Source organism: Pan troglodytes, chromosome 2 (genome assembly GCF_028858775.2).
Source record: "Pan troglodytes isolate AG18354 chromosome 2, NHGRI_mPanTro3-v2.0_pri, whole genome shotgun sequence".
Classification (NCBI taxonomy): domain Eukaryota; kingdom Metazoa; phylum Chordata; class Mammalia; order Primates; family Hominidae; genus Pan; species Pan troglodytes.
In genome coordinates, this window is record NC_086015.1 from 46027833 (window position 1) to 46052751 (window position 24919).

A 24919-nucleotide genomic window follows, 5' to 3' on the forward strand; every position below is an offset into this window, starting at 1 on the left:
AGGAGAATTCCCTGAACCTGGGAGGCGGAGGTTGCAGTGAACCGAGATTGTGCCATTGCACTCCAGGCTGGGCAACAAGAGCAAAACTCCGTCTCGGAAAAAAAAAAAAAAAAAAATACACACACACACACACACACACACACACACACACACACACATATATATATATTTGGCCTAGTTTCCCCCAATGACAACATTTGCAAAACCTTAATATGATATCATAACTAGGATATTGACATTGATACAATTTACCTATCTTATTCAGATTTTCCCAGTTTTACTTGTACTCATTTGTGTGTATATTAAGTTCTAGATAATTTTATCACCTGTACTACCATACTCAAGATGTTTAACAGTTCCAAATTCACAAGGATCCCTTGTGTTGCCCTTTTATATCATACCTGCTTTCTTCCTACCTTACTTCATTCCCCAACTTGATGGATTTTTCCAAATCTTTTTATTTGGAAATAAGTTCAAACTTACAGAAATGTTCAAGTACACTCTATATGCTGATTCACTGATAATATGCACCTTACCTTTATTGCCCACTTGGCTTTATCATTTTTTCCTATCAAGATTTTTTTTTCCCCTGAATCATTTGAAGGTAAGCTGCATACATTATGACCTTTACCCTTTCAAGATACTTCAGTGTGTATTTCCCAAGAATTAGATATTCTTGTACATAATTACAGTGGAAGTTATCAACATCAGTACATTTAACATTGATCCAATACTTTAATCTCTTACATGGATTCTGATTTTGTCAGCTGGAATGTCCGTGATGTATTTCCCCTCCTCTAGCACAGGATGCAGTCTAGGATCAGGCATGGCATTTAGCTGCCCTGACTCTTTTGCACCCTTTAATCTGGAACATTTCCCAAGCTTTCTTTTGATTTTAATGACCTTGACATTTTTGAATAATACAGACCCTTCCTCTTTTTAATAGATGTTCCTCATTTTGGGTTTGTCCGATGTTTCATTATCATGATTCAGGTTATGCATTGTCCCCAGGAATACTGCATAGCTGATGTGGACATGATATCCATCTGCTCTCATTGGTGATGTAAATTTTGATCACCTGGTTAAGATGCTGTCTGCCTGCCTCTTTGTATAATTACTATTTCCGCTTTTGCTACTAACAGGTCTAAACCATCTATAGGGAGACACATCAACCCAGACAAATATCTGCCAGCCAGTAACAGCCCCCTAGAGTAAGCATTCATGGATGATTCTTGCCTGAGCCAATCTTCACTATACACTTGATGATCTCTTCAAGTCAAGTCTATGCCGGTATGAGAAATCAGGTTTTGCAGGGTTTAGTTTCCTTACATCTTTGGTTCTGGTCTGAGTCTTCTTCAAGTCCTCCCAATGTCCTCTATGACCCCTGGGTTGAAAAGAAGAAGTAGACTCAGTAGCCTCAACTGGAAATGAGATCATGTGGGTTGTTCCCCGTTAAACCATCCACAAGTGATTTGCATAATAGAGTGGCCTGTGAGCTCTTACTTCCTGGATCGGTTCCTGATCCCCTCTCTGCTGTCCGCCACCCCCCTGCCTGCCACCCTTTGGTGGCATCTTAGTCCAACAGCCAGTTCCATCCCCTCCAGCCTTCCCCCCGTCCCCTGCTCCATCCTCCCTCCATTTAAGCCTAAGGGCGGCTTTGCTAGGAGACAGCCCGTCCTGCAGGAACAGAACGCCTGGACTTCCACTGTGTTCACGACAATCAGCGCCCCGGGCCGCGGGGGTCCCATCCTTCTCTTAGACTCACTCTGGAAGGACCCCGAGAAGTGCTAGAAGTAATAAGCGCTCGGGGAGGGATGTGATCAGCTTTTCCGGATCCAGGTCTTTACCGGATACTTCTCTGTGCCCCACGGCGTGGGTAAAAGTGCAGGGGCAGCCGCGGGCGAGGAAGGCGGGGTGCGGCTCCAGGCGACTAGGACGTGGCCGGCGGGCATCCTGGAGGGCGGCCCGCAGGTGGCGGCGCGGGGCGGCGGGCGGGGCTGGGAAGGGGGAGGGCTCGGCGCGCGTCGGGCGGTGACGGCAGCGCGGAGGGGAGGTGCAAGCCGCCCGCTCGCGGGGGAGCCATGGCGAGAGGCCGCGCGGCGGCGCCCGCAACAGTGCCCGCGTCCGCAGCAGCGCCCCCGCCCGCCGCCCCGGGGCCCACCCGGCCGCCGCCCCCGCGCGCCCCGAGCCCTTGACGCCCGCGCGCCTAGAGCGAGGCGTCCCCCAGAGTGGGGCCGCGCGCGGGAGAGCCGGAGCGCAGCCTTAGCGTCCCCGAGAGTCTCGAACGCCCCGACGACCCCCGCGTCTCGGAACCCCGGACTCCGAGCCCAGGAGCGCCAGAGCGGCAGGCGGGCAGCAGGAGGCGGCGGCGCCAGAGCGGAGCCCCCGCGAGTGCCCCCGTGCCGCCCGGCCGGCTGCAGCGGAGGGAACCGGAGCCGCCGGGCGGCCGGGGCCGGGCCGAGAACGACGCGGAGGAAGCCCCCACCGAGGCCCCCCGGCACCGCGCCTGTTGCCGGGTTGCGCTCCGTGCACCTCTTGCGGGTAAGCCAGGGGTCCGCTCACCCGCGCCGCCTGCGCCTCGGGCCCAGGGGCTGGGGAAGGACACGGGTGTTCTGGGAGTGTCCGTGTGAGATAGTGGCGGCGTGAGAGGCCGGGCGCCGGGACCCTGCGGGGACAGCCCTCCTAATGCACCGGCCGCACCTGCAGGAGGCCTTCGGAGCCCGGAAAAGTGCCCCTAGGGCATCGTGTCGGCCACGCCGCGTGGCCTGGATTCCGCGCTCCGGCATTCCGAGGTGACAGTGAGGCGACCTTCAAAGAGCCTGGAGCTGAGCCAGGCCAGAGCGCGGGCAGCACCCCGATTCCCACTCACCCGCAAAACTTGATGAAAATGACATCATCTGAGCGTGTCAGAGAGCAGAGAGCCTTTAGAGCCCTCCTTTGCATCCTTGAGAGTTAACAAGTTTACTTTGTCACTTTCTTGACCTGATTTTTAAAGTTCTTTTCTAGTCTCCAAGGTCAAGCTCTTGCAGGTAAAAACAAATGTAATGAACTGTATCGTTTCTTCTTTTGTAAAGTTGTGTTTCAGGAAAGATGTTAAAAGTCGGCCTGCTCTTGAGGCTGGTGCTGGGTGCCCCTTCCGCGTTAAGCTTGCCTGTTTTAGAACCCGTGGCTGCACTTGTTCAGACACTGAAATTAGCGTCCGCTTTGAGAGCCTTCAGAGTATTCGTCGTTGGACCGCTGATTTTTTTTTTTTTTTTCTGATATGCTTCACTGGAACTTTATTTGCTTCAAAAGTGTAAACGTTGTCAATACTGTCTGTGAGTGTGTATTCGGGACTGGTAACCTTTTCTGGAGGGTCTTTTGTTTATCTGGAAGGGGAGTGGAGGTTACCATAGGGAAACGGTCTAGTTCCAGGGTCCTTTCCAATTTCCCACTACAAGAGCAGCGAAGAGGAAGGTGCTCAGACTAAGCTCTGATTAGCCCTGGAGCCAGTCTGCACTGGGGAGGGTCTCCCCAGATTGAGTGAAGGGACAACAGGCTGGGAGCTTGACTGGTAGGTTTGGAGAGTTGGACCTGGAGTGACAGATGGCGCCTTCCCCTCTGTCTCTCGGTTTGGAATGGTCATACTCGGTTGCTCTTTGATCTTGGACCTCAGCTTTGTCACAGAGGTTCCCAGGCCAGTGTAGCCTAAGCCAGCTGGAAAGCTGAGCCCGGCTCTGGGGGATGCTGAATCGGTTTAAAGCCCTTGTCTCAGGGCTGCGAGTTTGGCAACAGTTGGGTTTCAGCTTGGCCCCAGCACCAGCCGTTTCCTGTTTGATGCCCCAGGGACCAGTTTCCCATCCCCAGCGCTCGCTTGAGGGTGTCTCCACTCTGGCTGTGTTGCTTCTCCTTCCCTGTGGTCTTGGAGTGGGAAACCTGGACTGAAATTCCAACTCCTCTCTATTGGCTGTGTGACCTTACTTAATCTCTCTGTCCTGCTCTCCCCTCTCTGGGAGACAATGTTTTAAATGGAGGTGTCCGTAAAAGTTTGACTGAATGACATGGGAGCGTTTTCAGGTCTCCTTCCAACATGATTAGGTTTGTAATTTGGTAAGCTTTTTGAGCCCCAACAGGGATAATAAAGCATATAATAGTAATTATTGTTTTATAGGTTTATTATGAGGGTCAAATCAGGTAATATAAAAGAGCTTTGGGCCGGGCATGGTGACTTGTGCGTGTATTCCCAGCATTTTGGGAGGCTGAGGCAGGTGGATCACTTAAGGTCAGGAGTTCGAGACCAGCCTGGCCAACATGGTGAAACCCCGTCTCTACTAAAAATACAAAAATTAGCTGGGCATGATGATGGGCACCTGTAATCCCAGCTACTAAGGAGGGTGAGTCAGGAGAATAGCTTGAATCCGGGAGGCAGAGGTTTCATTGAGCCAAGATCCCGCCACTGCACTTCAGCCAGGGCGACAGAGCAAGACCCCATCTCAAAAACAAAAACAAAAACAAAAAACATAAAAATAAAAGGGCTTTCAAAAATAATAGAGCACTATTCACATTGAATGGAGTTCTTAAACTTTCACTTTCCAAACTAACAACACCTTAAGGTTTGCCATCTTAAGTGGACTTTGTTCCTGTCATTGCATTCTGGTTTTTTGTTTTTTGTTTTCTTTTTTTGAGTCAGAGTGTTGCTCTGTCATCGAGGCTAGAGTGCAGTGGTGCGATCTTGGCTCACTGCGGCCTCCACCTCACAGGTTCAAGTGATTCTCTGGCCTCAGCCTCCCGAGTAGCTGGGATTGCAGGCACCTGCCACCACGCCCAGCTAATTTTTGTATTTTTAGTAGAGACGGGGTTTCACCACGTTGGCCAGGCTGGTCTCAAACTCTTGACCTCGAGTGATCTGCTGGCTATGACCTCCCAAAGTGCTGGGATTATAGGCGCAAGCCACCACTCCCAGTCCCTGTCGTTGCATTCTGAGTCCCTGCCTCTGACCTTGTATATAGTAGGCCTCTGTAATTGTTTGGTGATTCTTGAATTAACCATCTGGGCTCTCCATCTTGACTTCGTGCTCCCAAGGTAGAGAACAGACCTTGGGCATTCTCCTCTCCGTCAGCTGTCGGAGTTTTTATAGATGCGATTGTTCTGTTGCACCATATAGCTCATAAGAGAGCCAAGGAGAGTAAGCAGATAGGTGGCCAGTTTTTCTGCAAGCGACAGTTCTTTTTTTACCCTTTGGGGCTCAAGTAAGAAAGGCATTGGAGGGCGAACAGTCATTTAAACTCACTGAGAGTTGCAGATATTCAGTAAAGCCTTTTGTGCATGCCAGAGCTTAATACTGTATGGTCGGGAAGTTTGATAAACTTTAAAGTACCATGACCAGCCTCTTCACATATATGATTCTGTGACCCTTGGTTTTGAAAATGGACTCTGACCACTGGCTGCGGTGGCTCACACCTGTAATCCTAGCACTTTGGGAGGCCGAGGCAGGTGGATTGCCTGAGCTCAGGAGTTCGAGACCAGCCTGGGCAACATGGTGAAACCCCGTCTCTACTAAAACACAAAAAAAGTAGCCGGGCGTGGCAGCATGCGTCTGTAATCCCAGCGACGTGGGAGGCTGAGGTAGGAGAATTGCTTGAACCCAGGAGGTGGAGGTTGCAGTGAGCCAAGATTGTGCCATTGCACTCCTGCCTGGGCGACAGAGTGAGACTCTGTCTCAAAAACAAAACAAAACAAAAGAAAATGGACTCAGATTTATTTAACTCATCTATATTTGGCATGCACTGTGATTTTTGTAGGGAAAGACAAGAGGATGTTCTTTTTAAAAGATGGAGATAGAACCCAAGGGCTTATGTGGGTTCTTAGGTTTTATTTTATTCTTGGACAGAGATACACTGTTGTTAGACAGAGATACACTGTTGAATGAATGGGTCTTCTGGCTTCTCACCTCCTTTTCCCCCCTTCTTTTCAAACAAATGTTCCCTATTCTGACTTGTCTTCTTAGATGTATCTAAGTGGAGGCCACTTGCAGTGTTGAAAAGTGCAAATTTTAGTGAAGAGACAGTAAATAATTGCATATGTGTAAAACTGGATGTCTCCTGAGTTACACAGAATACCAATGATGTTTAGCTGCTTAAAGGCTATGATAGGCATTTTATGAAAGGCTGTGTAGTATGATTCATTATAGTGAGAAATTTATTTAATTATTATTGTTAATAGTGCACCTGAGGTGAAACAGGGTGGAATGGGGTGGGAGGGGAGCTCTTGAAATCCTTGTTTGGACTTAATTTTTTTGTTTTCAAAATTTATTATTTTTATTTTACAGTGCTGTTCCTTGCAGAGCAGGGCTAACTCATAGGCAGTGTGCCTGTAGGCAGCCTGTTTGGACTTCCTTAAACACTTTTTTTTCTTAAATAGAGACAGGTTCTTGCTATGTAACAGGTGAAGCTGGGAATAGCCCTTCCTAGAATGCTGAGGTGGGAGGATCACTTGAGCCCAGGAGTTCGAGACCAGCCTGGGCAACATAGTGAGACCTCATTGTTACAAAAAAAAAAAAAAGAAAGAAAAGAAAAAAGAAAAATTAGTCAGGTGTGGTGATGTGCACCTGTAGTTCCAGCTACTAGGGAGGCTGAGGTGGGAGAATCTCTTGAGCCCAAGAGATTGAGGCTGCAGTGAGCCATTATTGCACCATTGTACTCTAGCCTAGGTGACAGAGCGAGACCCCATCTAAAAAAATATATATATATATATTGCTGTCTGAGTCAAAAAGTGCTCTTAAGGAAAATGTACCTTGTTTTCCCTGAGGTTCTGGGGAATCCCCAGCATAAGCACATGTACCTCAGTTTGGGAATCGTGGAGCTGGATTATTTCTAGGGTCTCCTCTAGTTCCAGGACATTCAACAGGAGAGGATAGTCTATCCAGAGGAAGTGGATTTTGTACTAACATCCGACAAGGATGCTCCATCACAGTATAAATTATCCACATTTGAATGTTAAATAAGACCATGCTGTGGGTACTCAGGTGACTTTAAAAATCTTTTTTTTCTTTTAAGAAGTAGGAGAAAATAACTGTGAACATGTGGACTAAGTGGCTTGACATTTTTGAAAAGTATCTCTTTAGCATACTATTCAGAGCACTTATTGCATTCCTCCTTAATGACTAGAATTAGTTATTAGATAACATGATTATGTTGATTAAAAGATGTCACTGTCTACTAATTTATGTTGATACAGATGAACTATTAGCAAATCCTATCTTCCATTACATAGATGCAGGTTGATTTATGTCACTTAAAATGCATATTAATGGCTGAGTGTAGTGGCTTACGCCTATAATCCCAGCACTTTGGGAGGTGGAGGCAGGTGGATTGCGAGGTCATGAGATCGAGACCATCCTGGCCAACATGGTGAAACCCCGTCTCTATTAAAAATACAAAAATTAGCTGGGCGTGCTGGTGGACGCCTGTAATCCCAGCTACTCGGGAGGCTGAGGAAGGAGAATGGCTTGAACCCGGGAAGTGGAGGTTGCATTGAGCCAAGATCGCACTACTGCACTCCAGCCTGGCAACAGAGTATTAAAAAAGAAAAAGAAAAAGAAAAAGAAAAAAAAAGCATATTAATTAGAATAGGGATATAGGATCTCACTTTTTTTTGTCTCTCTCCAGGATTACAGAGATAAAGCATTTATGCATATACAGAACCACGGGATTTTAGAAGTTGTCCATCAGTTCCTCTGGTTGTTTTGGTACAATAAAAAAGTGCTTTTTTTAGAGATAGAATCTCTGTTGCCTGGGCTGAAGTGCAGTGGCCTGATCATAGCTCACTGTAACCTTGAACTCCTGGACTCAAGCCATCTTCCCGCTTTGGCTTCCTGAGTAGCATGCGTGCTGCCACACCTGGCTAATTTTCTTTTCTTTTTTAAATTTTTTTGTAGAGGTGAGGTCTTGCTATGTTGCCCAGGCTGCCTTAGCTTCAAGCGATCCTTCTGCCTTGGCCTCCCAAAGTACTGGGATTACAAGCATGAGCCACTGTACCTGGCCAGGCAGTTCTTTAACATAAACAACGTGTGCTGTGGGTCTGGATTTTTTTTATGCTAACATTCTGTAAGCTCTCAGTTTTTAAGTTTTGCAAAATGTAGAACATATATGATACAACCTACTCTAGATACACAGCCTCTAGTGTAGGCTGCCTCCTTTTATTATGGGTTTCTATCAAATAATTTCCAGCTTGAGATTTGAGATGTGACCAAAGATAAAATGTCTCCTTATAATGTTAGAAGTGGTTTGGCTTCAGCTGTATTATTGAGTCAGGAATTTGGACCTTTAGGAGCAGGTAAACAATGAGAGCAGAAACTACCCTTGAATTTATGTTTGTCTGAGGACCATTGGGAAATATTTCTTGGAGAGCGGGGAAGACAAATTCCTTTGACCTCCAGAAGAATTGATTGTCCTCAGTGTGATGAGAAAATCAGGGAGAGAGTGACTGAAGACAGCTCAGCTGTTCATGCCAAAGGGACTGACGGTCCAGATTCATGGTGGAACCAGGTGGCTGTGTTCTGGCTGGAGAACAGCAGTGGGAAGAGGACAATGCTCATGAGAGGGACAATGCTGTCTCGGTTTCTGCCTGACTTTTGGTTGCTACTGTGTTCTGTGGAACAAATATTTTATATCATGTTGCATTACCATCTAAGGTTGACAAGTTAACTAGAACCTTTAATTTCTTATGCATTGAACCTTTAATTATCTTAGCTCCATTAATTTTACTTACATATACCACTTGTACTGCCAGTAACTCCTTGTAGATAACCACTCTTGTGAGCTCTATTACCATAGGATAATTGTGTCTGTTTTGGGCTTCATGTAAATTGAGTCATATAGTGTGTACTTTTGTGTCTGGTCTTTTGCTCAACGTTTTGTCTGCAATGTTCATCCATTTGTTGCATGTACTAGTGCTTCATTCCTTTTTAGTGTGGGATGGTATTCCATTTTATGGTTATATCATGATTTGTTCATACATTTACCTGTGGATGGACATTTGGTTTTTTTCCAGTTGGGACTATCATGGATAAAGCTGCTATGAACTAAGTGTATAAGTACTCATTTCTATCGGGTATATGCTCAGGAGTGGATCATTGGGTCATAAGACATATGTTCAGCTTTAGTAAAAATTAAGTTTTCCAAGTGTTCATTCTTCTCTGGATTTGGTATATGAGACTTCCAGAAGAAAAAAAGATAACTCAGTAAAAGAGTATGCTACATCTTGTGTTTCTGAATACAGGGCTCCCACAGTAAACTTGGTTTGCCTGTTGGACTTCCAGTTGGGGAGTTTGGTAATCTGATATCTTAAGAGATCTAGTAAGACAGTTATAGTATCAAGGGGCATTTTTTACTTAGTGTGAGATCCAGGGGTGTGGGCCTTGCCTGCACTGAAGAATTTCAAACCTGGGAAGAAAATTGGAGGTTTACTTAAACTAAAGGGACAGATTCTTGTCATGTTAGGAAGTTGGAATTGGCAAGCTTTATACTGGAGAATTAAAAACTCAAAACAAACAAAAAACCAAACCTATGATTCAGGAATAGCATTATAATGATTTAGAGGAAAGGTGGGGAGGAGGAAAATGAGCAATTTGTTATGTGTATGACTCACTGGTGCTGTGTCTGCGAGTATTACATTTGGGTGCAGAATTTCTGAGACAATTGGTTTACTGGCTTTCATAGTAGAGAATAAAAGAGTGTCACCTAGACAGTGAGCATTTCATTTCAACCTTTGCATCTAGAATATATTTTAAATAAAATGCAGAATACTATGGGAATTGTACAGTTGTACAATTGCTTTATGTACCTGAGTGGGAAGTAGCTTTGTTTTCATTCATTAATTAAAAAGTAAAAACCTTCAGATTGAACAGTGTAGATACAATGCAGCACAGCATTGATGTGTTTGAAGCCATGTTCTTTTTTCCCCTGTAAGATTGTTGCTTAGGTGTGTTGAACCCAGCAACTCCTGTTTATGACAGGCAGCTTCGGAATCATTACCTTATATGATAACCTCATACAGTTATTATTTTTTTGAAATGGAGTCTGACTCTGTTGCCCAGGCTGAAATGCAGTGGCACGATCTTGCCTCCCTTCAACCTCCGTCTCCCTGGTTCCAGCAATTCTCCTGCGTCAGCCTCCTAAGTAGCTGGGATTACAGGTGTGTGCCACCACACCTGGCTAATTTTTGTATTTTTAGTAGAGATGGGTTTTACTGTGTTGGCCAGACTGGTCTCGAACTCCTGGTCAGTAATCCACCTGCCTCGGCCTCCCAAAGTGCTGGGATTATAGGTGTGAGCCACTGTGCCTGGCCCTCATACAGTTATTAAGAGGATTATGTGAATTTATACATGTGCTTGGCTGAGAGGAAGCATTTGTGTTAGCCATAATTATTGTTTTTACTGAACTCCTTATGATCCATTCATCCCAAAATAGTTTGGAACAGGTATTCTGTGCCACACCTCAAGGGTGGGGTGTGCCCTGGACTTCATCTGTATGACAGTAACAGGAATAGCCCCCATGGCCTAAAGCATTGATGTGAGCTGTGGTTTTTGCTCACCCATCAACTAGCTTCTCTGCTTTGACTTTGAGGAGAAAGGGTTAATTTTTCAGTGGTCCCAAGGCATTAGAAGAATTGCTTTGGATTCGAATATCAAGACATTCCAAAGGTCTGTTGTGGAAGAAACATAGTTTGGTGTTATATATTTGGGAAAACATCTTTCTATTTGAGAAAACAAGCAGATTGTTATTATTACGCAGTGGATAAAAGGTGTGACAGGCAAATCATTGGTAAAATAGACTAAAATGTTGACTGCTGCAGTAGATGTTTTATACTGTATTTGAAAGATAGGAAAGTAGTTAGTCTTGTTAAATAACTGGCCAGGTGTAGCAGCTCACGCCTGTAATGCCAGCACTTTGGGAGGCCAAGGCGGGTGGATTGCTTCAGCCCAAGAGTTGGAGACCAGCCTGGGCAATATGGTGAAACCCCATCTCTACAAAAAGTACTAAAATTAGCTGGGCATGGTGGTGTGCCCCAGTAGTCCCAGCTGTCTGGGAAGTTGAAGCAGAAGGATCGCTTGAGCCCAGGAGGCAGAGGTTGCAGTGAGCCATGATTACACCATTGTACTCCGGCCTAGGCAATGGAAAGAGACCCTGTCTTAAAAAAACAAACAAACAAACAAACAAAAAACTTTTGTACAAGAGGAATATTTTCACAACAATTGAGTGTTAACTTGCAAAACTTTTAGCTGGGGTAAGTCTCTTGATGGTATAGTAGAAGTGATACTCATGGAAAGGAATAAAGAAAATAAATATTCCTGGCCAGGCGCAGTGGCTCATACCTGTAATCCCAGCACTTTGGGAGGCTGAGGCTGGCGGATCACGAGGTCAGGAGTTGGAGACCATCCTGGCTAACACGGTGAAACCCTGTCTCCACTAAAAATACAAAAAATTAGCTGGACATGGTGGTGGGCACCTGTAGTCCCAGCTACTCAGGAGGCTGAGGCAGGAGAATGGCGTGAACACGGGAGGCAGAGGTTGCAGTGAGCCGAGATTGCGCCACTACACTCCAGCCTGGGCGACAGAGCGAGACTGCATCTCAAAAAAAAAAAAAAACAACAACAAAAAGGAAATAAATATTCCTGGGAGTTTGGCTATCTTTTAATGTAGTTTTTGTTCTTTATAGTATACTGAATTCTCTGTTTGGCAAAAGGCAGCATGGCAGATTGATCATCACAAGCAAGTTTGAGAATTTCCCTCACAAACTCAAGTTGCATCCACATTAGGTCACTAGGGCGGAAAAGAGATGCAGTCTGTAGATGTTCCAAAGAGAAGGCCCATGGCAGGGTTGGGTGGCATTAGGAGTGGTGGCTGGCTTTACTTTGGTAAACGTGTCCTAGGCCGTATGTGATCCTAGGCCTTATCTTACCTCCATGATGACTGAGACCCAGCCGGAAGCTCTGGCTGTACTCAAGGTGAGAGAGGGTGGGGGTTAGCGAGTGATAGTGTGGGTAGATGTTTAAGAGATAAGCCTTTGTTGTTGAAGAGATAGTGGTAGGGTAAGGGAGGGGGCGGAGTGAAGGATAAGGCTGAGGTTTCTGAGTTGGACCACCATTAATCAGTTGTCCCAGTGGTGATGACCTGGAGGGTCTTGTTTTGAATGTGCTGAGTTTGACGTGCTCGTGAGGGTTTTTTTTTTTTTTTTTTTTTTTTTTTTGAGACGGAATCTCACTCTATTGCCCAGGCTGGAGTGCAGTGGCACAATCTTGGCTCACTGCAGCCTCCGTCTCCCGGGTTCAAGCAATTCTCCTGCCTCAGCCTCCCGAGTATCTGGGGATTACAGGCGCCTGCCACCACGCCTGGCTAATTTTTATATTTTTAGTAGGGATGGGGTTTCGCCATGTTGGCCAGGCTGGTCTCGAATTCCTGACCTCAGGTGATTCGCCCTCTTTGGCCCCGCAAAGTGCTGGGATTACAGGCGTGAGCCACTGTGACCGGCTACTCCTGAGATTTCTAAGTGGAGATGTTTAGGGCAGTGGGACGTCTGGGCCTGACACTTCGAAGAGGGATAGGAGTTTGAGGCAAGGGTTTGGGGACCATTCCTGTGTAGTGATATCCATGTGTAGGAGAACTCACAGAGGAGTAGTGACTAGAGATTGGGAGAAGACCAGAATTGCTGGGGGAGGGAGTGTTCTTTTGGTGAAGGGTAGGGTTCACAGGGTTACTCCGCTGTGAGAGGCCAAGTGAGATAGAAGCTAAAATATCTTTTGGGTTTGTTTATACATAGTAGGTATGCAGATATTTCTAGTTGTATCATTTGGTTCTTTGTTTTTCAGAAGAGATGCTGGCTTAGCCTTGTAAACATTGCAGTTGCATAAAAGTATTTATGATAGTCCTTAAAATGCTGTAATTATCTTTGAAGTTTTATAATTTTGCAGTGTTTAACTTATGGCAGCAATAGCATTGGTATTTTAAATAAAAACAGAACACTGTCAAGGGTTACATAACTTATTCGTGATATTAACAAGATATAAAGCACCATGTTTTTGTGTGTAACTGTTTAACAGTAGATGAAGTTAATGATTGCCCACTTTCAGCTAATCATATGATTGCTATTGAAATAAGTACTTGCTAGACAGGGATAGAATCTAGTAATTTGTTAGCTTCAGTACTTCATGCTTGCATACACACCCATGCTATTGTGTTACCAAGCCTGAGTTTTGAAACGTGGCGTTCTTTGTCTTTTTCTGGTGAATAAACCCCATATGTCTTACCGTAGCCATTTGACTCTTCCTGGCTGTCAGGATGTGTTGCCCTGGACTGAGAGTGAGAGATCCCAGATTTTTCAGCTTCTCTTCCAATTGCTAGGGATACCACATCAGTGCCAACGTGAGTCTCCTCTTGTCACTTTCTGCTAGGCTTCCCCTTAGAAGCTGAAATTCTTTCCCTTCCTGATGCTAAGTTGCAGTTTCTTAAAATGCTAGAGAGCTTTTAAAAGTATACTGTGATGGGAATTAGTTTCAAAAGATTATACCAGAGGGGGTTAAAACTTGCCAACCTTGTAAAAACCTCACTTCTTTGTTTACGTCCTCCCTGCCCCGCTTTCTGCTGTGCTTGGTTTCCTCCTAGCAATATGCCTTGGTCAGTGGGAGAGTCTTCCTGTCAGACATAACTTCCCAGACCAGCGCTCCTGGAGGCGCCTGTACCTCAGACCCTGGCAACGAGGCATGCTGGGGCACGCTGGCCTTTCGTTGTGGTGTAGAAAGTTTTTCATTTGGAATTCCATTTTAAAAATAAGTATAGGGTTATTTATATCTTCTTACATTAATTTTGATAAGTTGTGTATTTTAAGGGCTTTATCCACTTTATCTAAGCTACTGAATTAATTGGCACAATTATTACTCTTTCAATGTCCATAAGACCTGTAGTGATGTCCCCATATTTTATTTCTGGTATTTGCCTTTCATGTTAAGAATGTGTCTGTTCAAAGGGAGAGGGGAAGGAGGAAAGAAGAATGTGTCTGTTCAAAGGACTGCTGGATCAGGGTAACTTAGCTCAAGAAAATGAGAAGGGGTGGTTTCTGGAAGGGGAGAATGAAAGCCGTGGAGGAAATAAAGCATGAATGTGGGGGAGGGCGGGGGCGGGGACTGCTTCTCTTGCTGGCTGCCTTCTCTCTCTGGAGAATCTGCTGGAGAAGGAGCAGTCACGTGGGTGGTGAGCTCATTAGGCTGGGGACACCAGCTGTGCTATTATTAGGGCTTTTAAAGTCCGTGGCAGATGTTCTTAGGCGGAGTTCCAGCCTTGTTCACTTCCCACATATGGCATGATACAGTACACAGAAAAAAGAGGGACTCTTTAACAAATAGCTTTTCCATGAAACGCATCACTATTTTTTTCCCATGAACTTTTTTCTTTTCTTTCTTCCCCTGTCTCTGTTTCTTTGTTTCTCTCTCTGCTGTTTGTTCTTTCTTCTTTCTCCCTTTATCTTTCTCCCTCTGTCTCTTTCTTGCTTTCCTCTTTCTATTTTTCTGTATTCTCATTCTCCCTGTCTCTCCCTCCATCCCTCCTTTCTATACTTCCTTCTTTTGTCCTTTGAGGCCCTTTTTATTTAATCCTTTGTGGAACTGGAAGAGGACTCAGAGGCACATGAAGAAAGTTTGTCTATTTTAGATTAAAAGTGAGCCTTAGCATTTCATAGAAAGTATAAGAAATGTGGGTAAGTCTCAGGGTGATCATATACTAGGTAATTTTTTTGACAAGAGCCTGTTTTGAATTGCGTGGTTAGCTTGCTGCCTTTTCACTCCTCTGGCACAGTGGTAGTTTTTGTACAGGATCGCTTTTACCTCAATGGACTGATAAGCTAGCCAGGGCACCGATTATTTTTACATACCAATTTGTGTGTTGTTTGTTTGGCTAATCACCTCTTCTGCAGCTGTTATCCTGGATCTCAGTGATCAAGTGATCAAAGAGATCAGTGATCTCTTTTATTTTTTTTTTTGAGACAGAGTCTCATTCTGTTGCCCAGGCTGGAGTGCAGTGGCACGATCTCAGCTCACTGCAACCTCTGCCTCCCAGGTTCAAGCGATTCTCCTGCCTCAGCCTCCCGAGTAGCTGGGACTACAGGCACGTGCCACCACGCCTGGCTAATTTTTGTATTTTTAGTAGAGATGGAATTTCACCATGTTGGCCAGGCTGGTCTTGAACTCCCGACCTCAGGTGATCTGCCTGCCTTGGCCTCCCAAAGTGCTGGGATTACAGGCGTGAGCCACCGCGCCTGGCCAGTGATCAACTTTTGTCAGTAAGCTTCCATGTGTAGACCCTCCTTCTCCCCTCATATTTATAGTAACCCATGTCTTAGCTTGGAGTTATAGGGTATAATCAATATCAAATTTACTTAAATAACTGCTCTGGTAGACTGACTTTCTACAGGAAATGGGCTCTTATGTGAATGTAACCTCAATGTATACTCTTTAATAAAATCTCAGAATGATGCAAGCTTCATTATAGTTGTTTCCTACTGTTTATTTCAAATTTCTGATATTTTGATATATTTACACTAATGTTATAGCTAAGCACAAAATTAATTACCTCATCATTTTTATTTCAAAAATAATGAGATAATATGTGCATACATTAGTGGCATATCTTACTCTAATAATGGCCACAACTGTCAGAAGTACATTTTCAGAAAAGCTTTTTGGCCGGGCGTGGTGGCTCACGCCTGTAATCCCAGCACTTTGGGAGGCCGAGACGGGCGGATCACGAGGTCAGGAGATCGAGACCATCTTGGCTAACATGGTGAAACCCCGTCTCTACTAAAAATACAAAAAATTAGCCAGGTGTGGTGGCGGGCACCTATAGTCCCAGCTACTCGGGAGGCTGAGGCAGGAGAATGGCGTTAACCCGGGAGGTGGAGCTTGCAGTGAGCCCAGATCACACCACTGCCCTCTAGCCTGGGAGACAGAGCAAGACTCCATCTGAAAAAAAAAAAAAAAAAAAAAAGTAAAGCTTTTCTAATCCAGGCATTTTTCTTCAAAATAAAGTAAATATATCTATTTTCAAAAAGCACTTTTGTATTTTAAACATTATTTAGTTGTAGAAAATATTTTTTAAAAAGCCCCAAACCTAAACTATACAGTGAGGCCAGTATGAGAATAGAGGTACTGAAATGGGTAACTAATTATTTATTAATATGTTTATTTCCCTGCGAATTCAGAGATTGGGAAAGAAAACCAGGAACAACCATTTTTCACTTCTCTAATTTTATCTGAAGGAGGGGAATCATAAAGTAGGAAGCCTTTTATCTCAATGGCAGACTCTGTTATTTTTTTTTGAGGTGGAGTTTCGCTCTCGTTGCCCAGGTTGGAGTGCAGTGGTGCGATCTTGGCTCACTGCAACCTCCGCCTCCTGAGTTCAAGCCATTCTTGTGCCTTAGCCTCCTGAGTAGCTGGGATTATAGGCGCCCGCTATCATGCCCAGCTGATTTTTTGTATTTTTAGTAGAGACGGGGTTTCATCATGTTGGCCAGGCTGGTCTCAAACTCCCGACCTCAGGTGATCCACCTGCCTTGGCCTCCCAAAGTGCTGGGATTACAGGCATGAGCCACCACCCCCGGCCACAGCCTCTGTTCTTACAAACTAGTGGATACAGGTGCCGGAACACCAGGCGGTGGGCCACGTGTTTACATGCTGCTCCCCAGTAGAGTTGCTGAGTGGTTTATGTTTATTCCAGAAATACATGGTTCACTCTGATTTTACAGGTCTTCCGCAGGTAAGAATCACCTTTGATTAGAGTCAGGGGATTCCTGGCAGAATGGGGAGCTGGAGACCCACTTAGATCAGTGATTGCTAAGTGTGAGCTGTGTGGCTTCCCTGGGCCAGGCACTGAGTTATGACAGTAAATGAGACAGTCCAGGTCTGGGGGCAGACCAAAGAGACCCAATGTAGTAATAGATGCAGGATATGGTACCAGGTAGTGACTAGGGGAGAGAATGAGGTGGCAGCAGAGGTGTCTTTAGGGAGGTTATAGGTGAGCAGAGATTGAATGGGGATTGAGCCATGGGAACATATGGAGGAAAAGCTTCCCAGGCAGAGCAAACAGCAAGTGCAGAGGCCTTGGTGAGAAGGCCAGTGTGGCTGCAGTGCAGGGGCCCCTGGGGAAAGTGGACGTGGATGAAGCCAGGAGATAGTCAGGGGATGGCTGCATCCCACTGGCCTGCTGGCTGTTGTAAGGGAGTGGGTATTTTAATCTGCATATGATTGGGAACTACTGGAGGATTCTGAGTATGGAGGAAGCTGCAGGGGAGTGACAAGAATTGATTGATTTTTAGATGATTTATTTATGAGACAGTATGTTAGTCTATTCTCACATGGCTATAAATAAATACCTAGGATTGGGTAATTTACAAAGAAAAGGTTTGATTGGCTCATGGTTCTACAGCCTGCACAGGAAGCATGGTGCTGGCATCTACTTGGCTTCTAGGGAGGCCTCAGGAAACTTACAATCATGGTGGAAGGCAAAGGGGGAGCCAGCACTTCATTTGGCTGGAGCAGGAGGAAGAGAAAAGATAGAGGTGCTACACACTTTTAAACAGTACCAAGGGGGATGGTGTTAAACCATAAGAAACCACCCCCATGATCCAATCACCTCCCACCAGGCCCCACCTCCAGCATTGGGGATTACAATTCAACATGAGATTTGGGCGGGGACAGAGATCCAAACCATATCACAGTGTCTTGCTCTGTCACCCAGGCTGGCATGCAGCGGTGCAGTCTCAGCTCATGGGAGCATCAACCTTCTGGGCTTGAGTGATCCTCCCACCTCAGCCCCTCCAGTAGCTGGGACTGCAGGTGCGCGCCACCATGCCTGGCTAATTTTGCTTGTTTTTTTGGTAGAGATGGGGTCTCACTATGTTGCCCAGGGTAGTCTTGAACTCCTGAGCTCAAGGCATCCTCCCTCCTTGTCTTCCCTAAGTGCTGGGATTACAGGTATGAGTCAGTGTGCCCAGCCTGATAGAATTTTTTTTTTTTTTTGAGACAGAGTCTCACTCTGTTGGCCAGGCTGGAGTGCTGTGGTGTGATCTTAGCTCACTGCAACCTCTGCCTCCCCGGTTCAAGTGATTCTCATGTTTCAGCCTCCCAAGTAGCTTGGATTACAGGTGCGTGCCACCATGCCTGGCTAATTTTTGTATTTTTAGTAGAGACGAGGTTTTGCCATGTTGGCAGGCTGGTCTCAAACTCCTGGCCTCAAGTGATCCACCCACCTCAGCCTCCCAAAGTGCTGTGATTACAGGTGTACGCTACTGCGACTGGCCCTGATTGATTTTTTAAATGAAACCCCAGCTTCTGTGTGGAGAGCCAGAATAGGGGAGGCATGATTGGAAGTACGGATGGTAGAGAGGGTTTTGCACTGGGATAGGTGGGAGAAGGAGAGTGGTAGAAGGTGGCATTTCAAGGCAGTGGAAGGATGTGACGTGCCCTGCGGGGTAGAGGGACAGGAGCAGCCAAGGGAGAGAAGAGGCGAGGGTGATGCCGAGATCTCACAGACATCTAAATGGAATTTTTAAGTCAGAAAACATTTACATAATTTTAAAATCCTGGGCTTAAAAATTGTTGTTGGCTGGGTGTGGTGGTTCACACCTATAATCCCAGCACTTTGGGAGGCTGAGACAGGAGGATAGCTTGAGGCCAGAAGTTCCAGACCGGCATGGGCAACATTGGGAGGCTGAGGTGGGAGGATCCCTTTTGAGCTCAGGAGCGCAAGGCAGCAGTAAGCTGTGATCTCGCCACTGTACTCCAGCCTGTGAGACAAAGCGAGACCCTGTCTCTAAAAAAAAAAAAAAATATATATATATATATATATATATATATATATATATATGGCCGGGCGTGGTAGCTCACGTCTGTAATCCCAGCACTTTGGGAGGCCGAGGTGGGTGGATCACTTGAGGTCAGGAGTTCAAGACCAGCCTGCCCAACGTGATGAAACCCCATCTCTACTAAAAATACAAAGATGGACCAGGCATGGTAGCGTATGCCTGTAATCCCAGCTACTTGGGAGACTGAGGCAGGAATATTGCTTGAATCTGGGAGATGGAAGTTGCATAGAGCCAAGATTGCACCACTGCACTGCAGCCTGGGTGACAGAGGGAGACTCCATCTCAAAAAAAAAAAAAAGAATATATATATATATATATATATATATATATGTAACTTGTTGGTCAGGCAGTTAGTAGGGACTGCTTGGGTTAAAGTTTTCCCGGTATTTGAGAACTAGGTGGAAGCATCTTCATCTCAAGCTAGAAGTAGTGGATGAAGAAGGAGAATGTTCTTTTATTTTGTAGCTGAGAGATTACTTTCATTGGCAGAAGTAAGAAGGTAAACCTCAAACTTCATCCCAAATCATTGAGCATGGTGTAACGATTGAACAGAGTACAAAGAGAAAACGGAACAATGTGCTCAGAGCACAGTGTCAGTGACACTTAACCTCAGCTATTTGATTTTTTTTTTTTTTTTTTTTTTTTTGAGATGGAGTCTCACTCTGTCACCCGGGCTGGAGTGCAGTGGCGTGATCTCGGCTCACTGCAGCCTCCACCTCCCAGATTCGAGCAATTCTCCTGCCTCAGCCTCCCAAGTAGCTGGGATTACAGGCATGTGCCACCATGCCTGGCTAATTTTTTTTGTATTTTTAGTAGAGATGGGGTTTCACGATATTGGCCAGGCCGGTCTCGAACGCCTGACCTTGTGATCCACCCGCCTCGACCTCCCAAAGTGCTGGGATTACAGGCGTGAGCCACCGTGCCTGGCCTTGAATTTTCAAAATTGAAAGTTTTCCAAAGATTCCTGACTGGACATGGTGGCTCATGCCTGTAATCCCAGCACTTTGGGAGGCTGAGGCAGGAGGATAGCTTGATAGCAACATAGCGAGACCCCCATCTCCACAAAAAATAAAAAAGTTAGCCAGGCATGGTGGTGTGCGCCTGTAGTCCTAGCTACTATGGAGGCTGAGGGAGGAGAATCACTTGAGCCCAGGAATTTGAGGTTACGGTGAGCCATGATTGTGCTACTGTACTCCAGCTCAGGGGACAGAGCGAGACCTTGTCTCAAAAAAATAGTTTTCTGAACATTCTTCAGGTGATTTGATAGTACTTCCTCAGTATATGTGTTGTAAAATTTGCTTAGGCTGTGTCTGGATGCAGTGCCTCATTTGAAATTTACTGTTTTCCAAATGATCCTTTTAAGAGTGGGGCTGTCTGAGGTGCGTTTCCAGTTTCCTCACGGCATGGATAATAAAATGCCCCCAGAGTAAAGATCAGAATTTCAGGGACCAGGGAGAGTATAAAAAGATTAAACAGCTGATCCAAGGCTCATCATTATCACTCTTGCTCACCTCAACAATCTGAGATTAGTTCCCTCCCTGCAAAGCTGCTGGCTCTGAGCACAGCATGGGTTAGGGGGCGGGGAAGGGATGGGGCATGGGGTGAAGTCTGAATTCTTCCCCATCTTCTGAAAAGTGAGGGGAATCAGCTCCTTCACCCGCAGGCCTGGAGAGACTGAGTCAGGAGTGCTTAGCAGGTTTCCTTTTTAAGTGTGTGCTGATGCTTCAAGTGGGTAAGTGGCTGAGGTTATCAGTAGAGACTCTAGAAGGTGCAGTTCTCTTGGAATCTGAAGTATTTGAGGACAGAAAATCATGCTGCTTTCTGGTGGAGTATGGTAAGAATAATCAACACGGAGAGGTGGGCTTGTTTGGGGATTGCAGTGAGTGAGGCATGCCTGGTTAGTGCAGAATGTGCTGCTCCTTCCCAGGCAGTGGCTGCAAGGCCTCTTTCCTTTCCTCTGTGCAGTGCAGCGAGGCTGCCCATTGTCCCATGTTGTTCGTAGCCAGGCGTGTCTTGCCAAGTACTGTGGGAAGCCCCAAGATTTTGCTCAAATACACCCAGAGTGGGTCAACCTGAAAAAAAAACAAAACCATCTTTGCAACCTCCAGCCTCTTCTCAGGCTTTTCCTCTATGTCTTATTGATATCCAAATAAATAAATATCAAACTAATTAAGAGCCAGATGAATACCATTGGCTATCTTTTGTATTAATGTTGGCAACAAGACTATTGTCATATCTTTTATTTCCTCAGGGTTTCTTTTTGCTCCCAGTCTGGCAGCAAACATTTTGTAACCCCATAAAACAAGTGTGGTAGGCTGCTTTTCTTCTTATAATGAAACTATGTTGCCATTGGAATTAAAACACTGGCTGCCAGGCATAGCCGTGCGTGCCTGTAGTTCCAGCTACTCAGAGGCTGAGGTGGGAGGATCTCTTGAGCCCGAGAGTTCAAGGCTGTGGTGAGCCATGATTGCGCCACCTGCACTCCAGCGTGGACAACAGAGTGAGACCTACTCTTGAAACAAAACAAACCACTGACTGGCTTGTTTGGAAATGTGGGAAGGAATTTTTCCTGTGGAGTTATGATCAAGTCAGCTTTTTTAGAAATATAAATTCTAGGCCAGTGTTTCCTTAAAAACCAATATTTCGATGTGTTTGTTCTGGAAGTATTAGCACATCACATTCCCAGTGCTTTTTAATGGGCTCTGGGTAATTACCGCGGCCTCCCATCTCAGCCAGTACAGTAAGCCATTCAAGAGGACAGCCGGTGCTTATTACCCAGCAGCCTGGCAGTCCGTGACCCCTCCTCCTTGGAAATGTGTGAGGCGCAATTAGAGAGCTCTGGTGTGGGGATAAGGGATTGCTGGGGCATAAATAATGCAATCTATGCTGTCGCTCTGTGAATGTGGTGGGGCGGAGCGGCTTTGGTGTTTGGAAGCCTGAACCTCAAATTCTGGATTCAGCATGTTTAAGATCTGTGATCTTGGTAGCCTGGGTAATGTAGTGAGACCTCATCTCTACAAAAAAATTTAACATTAGCCAGGCGTGGTGGCACACGCCTGTGGTCTTAGCTATTGAGGGGCTGAGGCAGGAGGATCACTTGACCCCAGGAATTTGAGGCTGCAGTGAGCTGTGACTGGGCCACTGCATTCTAGCCCAATCAACAGAGCAAGACCCTGTCTCAATCAATCAATCAATCAATCAATCAATCATCTGTGATTTTGGGCAAGTCCTTAGCCTATGAGCCACAGTTTTTTCATCTAGAATAAGACTGTGTAGTGTGGTTGTGGGGATTAGATAAGGCAATATATATAAAGTTCTGCCTTGCTCTTGCTTGTTGACAGCATGTAAGATGCATTCGGTGAAGGAGATCTTGATCTCCATTCCTTTGGGACAGGTGATGTGTTGATATTTTCTCTTTTTCCTCCCTCTACTCCCAGACTCTCTGCCTCATTCCTTGAAGACTGGGAGATTTGGCTCAAGATCATCTTCCCCTGACATACCGCTGCATCATTCTGGGTTCCGATGACTCACCTAGCATCTTGATCCATCTCCTGTCCAGTGGTGGCTTCTCCACCCTGCTTCACCCACTGCCCTGGTCATAGCCTGGACTGTGTCATCTCCTGGAGTTACCTGTTCATCTGAAATCCTGAGTACAATCACCTTGTTCCCTGAATGCCAGTCCTCCTATCCCTCTGCAGACATTCCTTGCCCCATCCATGTTCTGGCTTTTCCCCTGCACCCCATTCTTTCATCAGTGAGCACCCATTGTCCTTCCTTTGTGCACCTGGCAGGACTCTGCCCCTGCCTTCTGAGAGCTGCTGGAGAAATCACATAGTCACCTATCAATCCAGCATGGTGACCCTGTAAACCAACGTCAGCTGGGTCATAGGGTCCTTTTTAAAAAAATTTGAGACAGAGTCTCACTGTGTCACCCAGGCTGGAGTGCAGTGGCACAATCACGGCTCACTGCAGCCTCGACCTCCCTGGGCTCAGGTGATTCTCCCACCTCAGCCTCCTGAGTAGCTGGGACCACAGGCATGCGCCACTACACCTGGCTAATTTTTGTATTTCTTATAGAGATGAGGTTTCTCCATGTTGTCCCGGATGGTCTAACTCCTGGGCTCAAGTGGTCTGCCCGCCTCAGTCTCCTGAAGGGCTGGGATTACAGACATGAGCCACTGCATCTGGCTCCTGTTGTATTTCGTTAGTCTTCTCTCTGCCTTTTGCCATGATTACTGTTCTAGACTTTCCGTGTCTTTCTCAAACGCTGTACCTCATGCTTGCCCTTGGCCTTTAGAAGCTGCCTTAACAGCGTGAGCAGGAGCCACCAGGTGTGGTGCCTCCAGCCCTCTTTCCCAGCCATGTAAGGGCTGTTCTTCTGGTCTGCCTCCTGTTAGGTGAAGGAGGGGCCCTCTTCCTCCCTGAGCTAGTTTGTGCCACCGAGACAGATCCTATCCCACCTCCTTAGGAGCAGCACTTGGTCCATTAGCCCCTCTCTGTCTCTTCAGCCTCATCTTGCCTGTGGCCTCCATCTCACCATCCTGTTACATGCTCAGTTCTCTACCAGTTCTCTAGGCCACATCCCCTGCAGCCATTGCTCTTCTCCTACTTCATTGCCGGTCTCACCAAAGTGCCTTCTTTCTCCTTTCCCTGACCCTCTTGCCATCAGACACCTGAGCCTGTTATTCGAGCACCCATAACCCAGTGAATATGGTGCTAAGTCCATAAAACACCTTCTAGTCCTGGCATTCTTTGACCTTTGACATCATGCTCTATAATACCCTCATTCTTTCCTTCTGGAAATGCTGCTTCCCTTGGCTTCTGGGAAGCTACACCCTCTTGGTTTTCCTCCTACTTCTCCAACCACACCACCTTAATTGCCTTGTAGATGGCAATTAAGACTGGCAAGGCTCCTGGTGATCTCGCCAGGCCAGTGCTTGGTTGCCATCACTACCCAAATCTTGGTTCAGACCTGTCTCCTGAGCTCTGGACCTGTTCACCCACCTGTCTGCTCATTCCTCACCTCCATCGTAGCCTGTACAAATGCTGCCCGGCTGACCACCACTGCCATTACCCGTTCCCTGCCACCCCCAAAGAAAAGGGTCTGCCTGTGAGCAGTGACATGGAGGGCACTGCTGTCCTCAGCTGCTCAGGCAGGAACCAGTACCTTTTCCTGACACTTCTTTTTGCTCTAGCCCCTTCTGGTCAGTCACCTCCCAGATCTCCCTGATTGTCCTGTTGGACTTGGCTGCTCTAATGTTTTCTCTACTCTGGTGTTAAGTGACCTTCCTAAAGTGCAGATCGAATCCCATCACTCCCCTGCTTAAAAGCAGTTCGGGAGCTCCCCATGGGGCAAAAGAGGCTGCTGCCTCTCCTCCCCTTGCTAAAGCCATTCAGAGCGTTTTCAGTTTTCTAATGGGCCGTGCTTCTCCCTTCTCCAGGACTTTTGCTTCTGCAGTTACCTCTGCCTATATAGAGAACTCTGCCCACCCCCAAACCCTACCTGCTTCTCTGCACAGCCTGTTCTGGCAGCTCCAGCTTTTTCTGGCAGTCTAGGTATTTCCTGCTCAACTTTTAAGTCAGACCTACGGTTGGCCTGGGAAGCCTTCCCTGACCCCAAGTGACCCATCTGTGTCAGCAGTTTTGACAGTGGCCTGGCACTGCTGATATTTTGGTCTGCGGCCCCTTAAAAGTAAAGGGCATCTGTGAGAGGCTTTATTTGGACAGTGGGGTACACAGAGATGGCTGACCTGGCATCTGGCACTTGACCCAAAGGGCAGTTCTTGTCTCTGTGTTACAGGGGCCTGAGCTTGTTGAGATCATTACTCCCAAAAGATTGTAGGTTCCATGAGGGCAGAGATTTTTGTTGGATTCATTTTCTGCTATATTCTCAGCACTAGCAGTGCCTCACAGTAGTGCCTGGTACATAGTAGGTACTCAGTAAATATTTACTGAATGACTAAAATGTGAACTTTTCAATCTTCACTTAGTGGGTTTTCATGATACCCAGTGTGTGTTCCTCTTACAGCTC

The 24919-nt window shown here is 46.2% G+C and overlaps 1 protein-coding gene and 1 long non-coding RNA gene across 6 annotated transcripts in view; one reads left to right on the forward strand and one right to left on the reverse strand.

Moving 5' to 3' along the window:
- Positions 1-715: 715 nt before the first annotated feature.
- LOC134809438 (uncharacterized) lies at positions 716-2016 on the reverse strand. The gene is made up of 2 exons (XR_010155168.1): positions 1766-2016; positions 716-1384 (listed from the first exon to the last, which is right to left on the reverse strand). It is a non-coding gene; the product is annotated as an uncharacterized LOC134809438 (long non-coding RNA).
- Positions 2017-2391: 375 nt separating this feature from the next.
- The window catches only part of TRAK1 (trafficking kinesin protein 1), a 212177-nt gene continuing 189649 nt past the window's right edge, over positions 2392-24919 (forward strand). For 2 of the 5 annotated variants that reach the window (XM_054680575.2, XM_054680577.2), the window contains exon 1: positions 2402-2541. The gene's annotated coding sequence lies outside the window, so the exon portion shown is untranslated. Of the gene's footprint in view, positions 2542-2708; positions 3030-22399; positions 22539-24919 lie in introns of those variants that run through there. The other 3 variants (XM_054680574.2, XM_063805627.1, XM_063805626.1) reach the window with 3 other exon arrangements.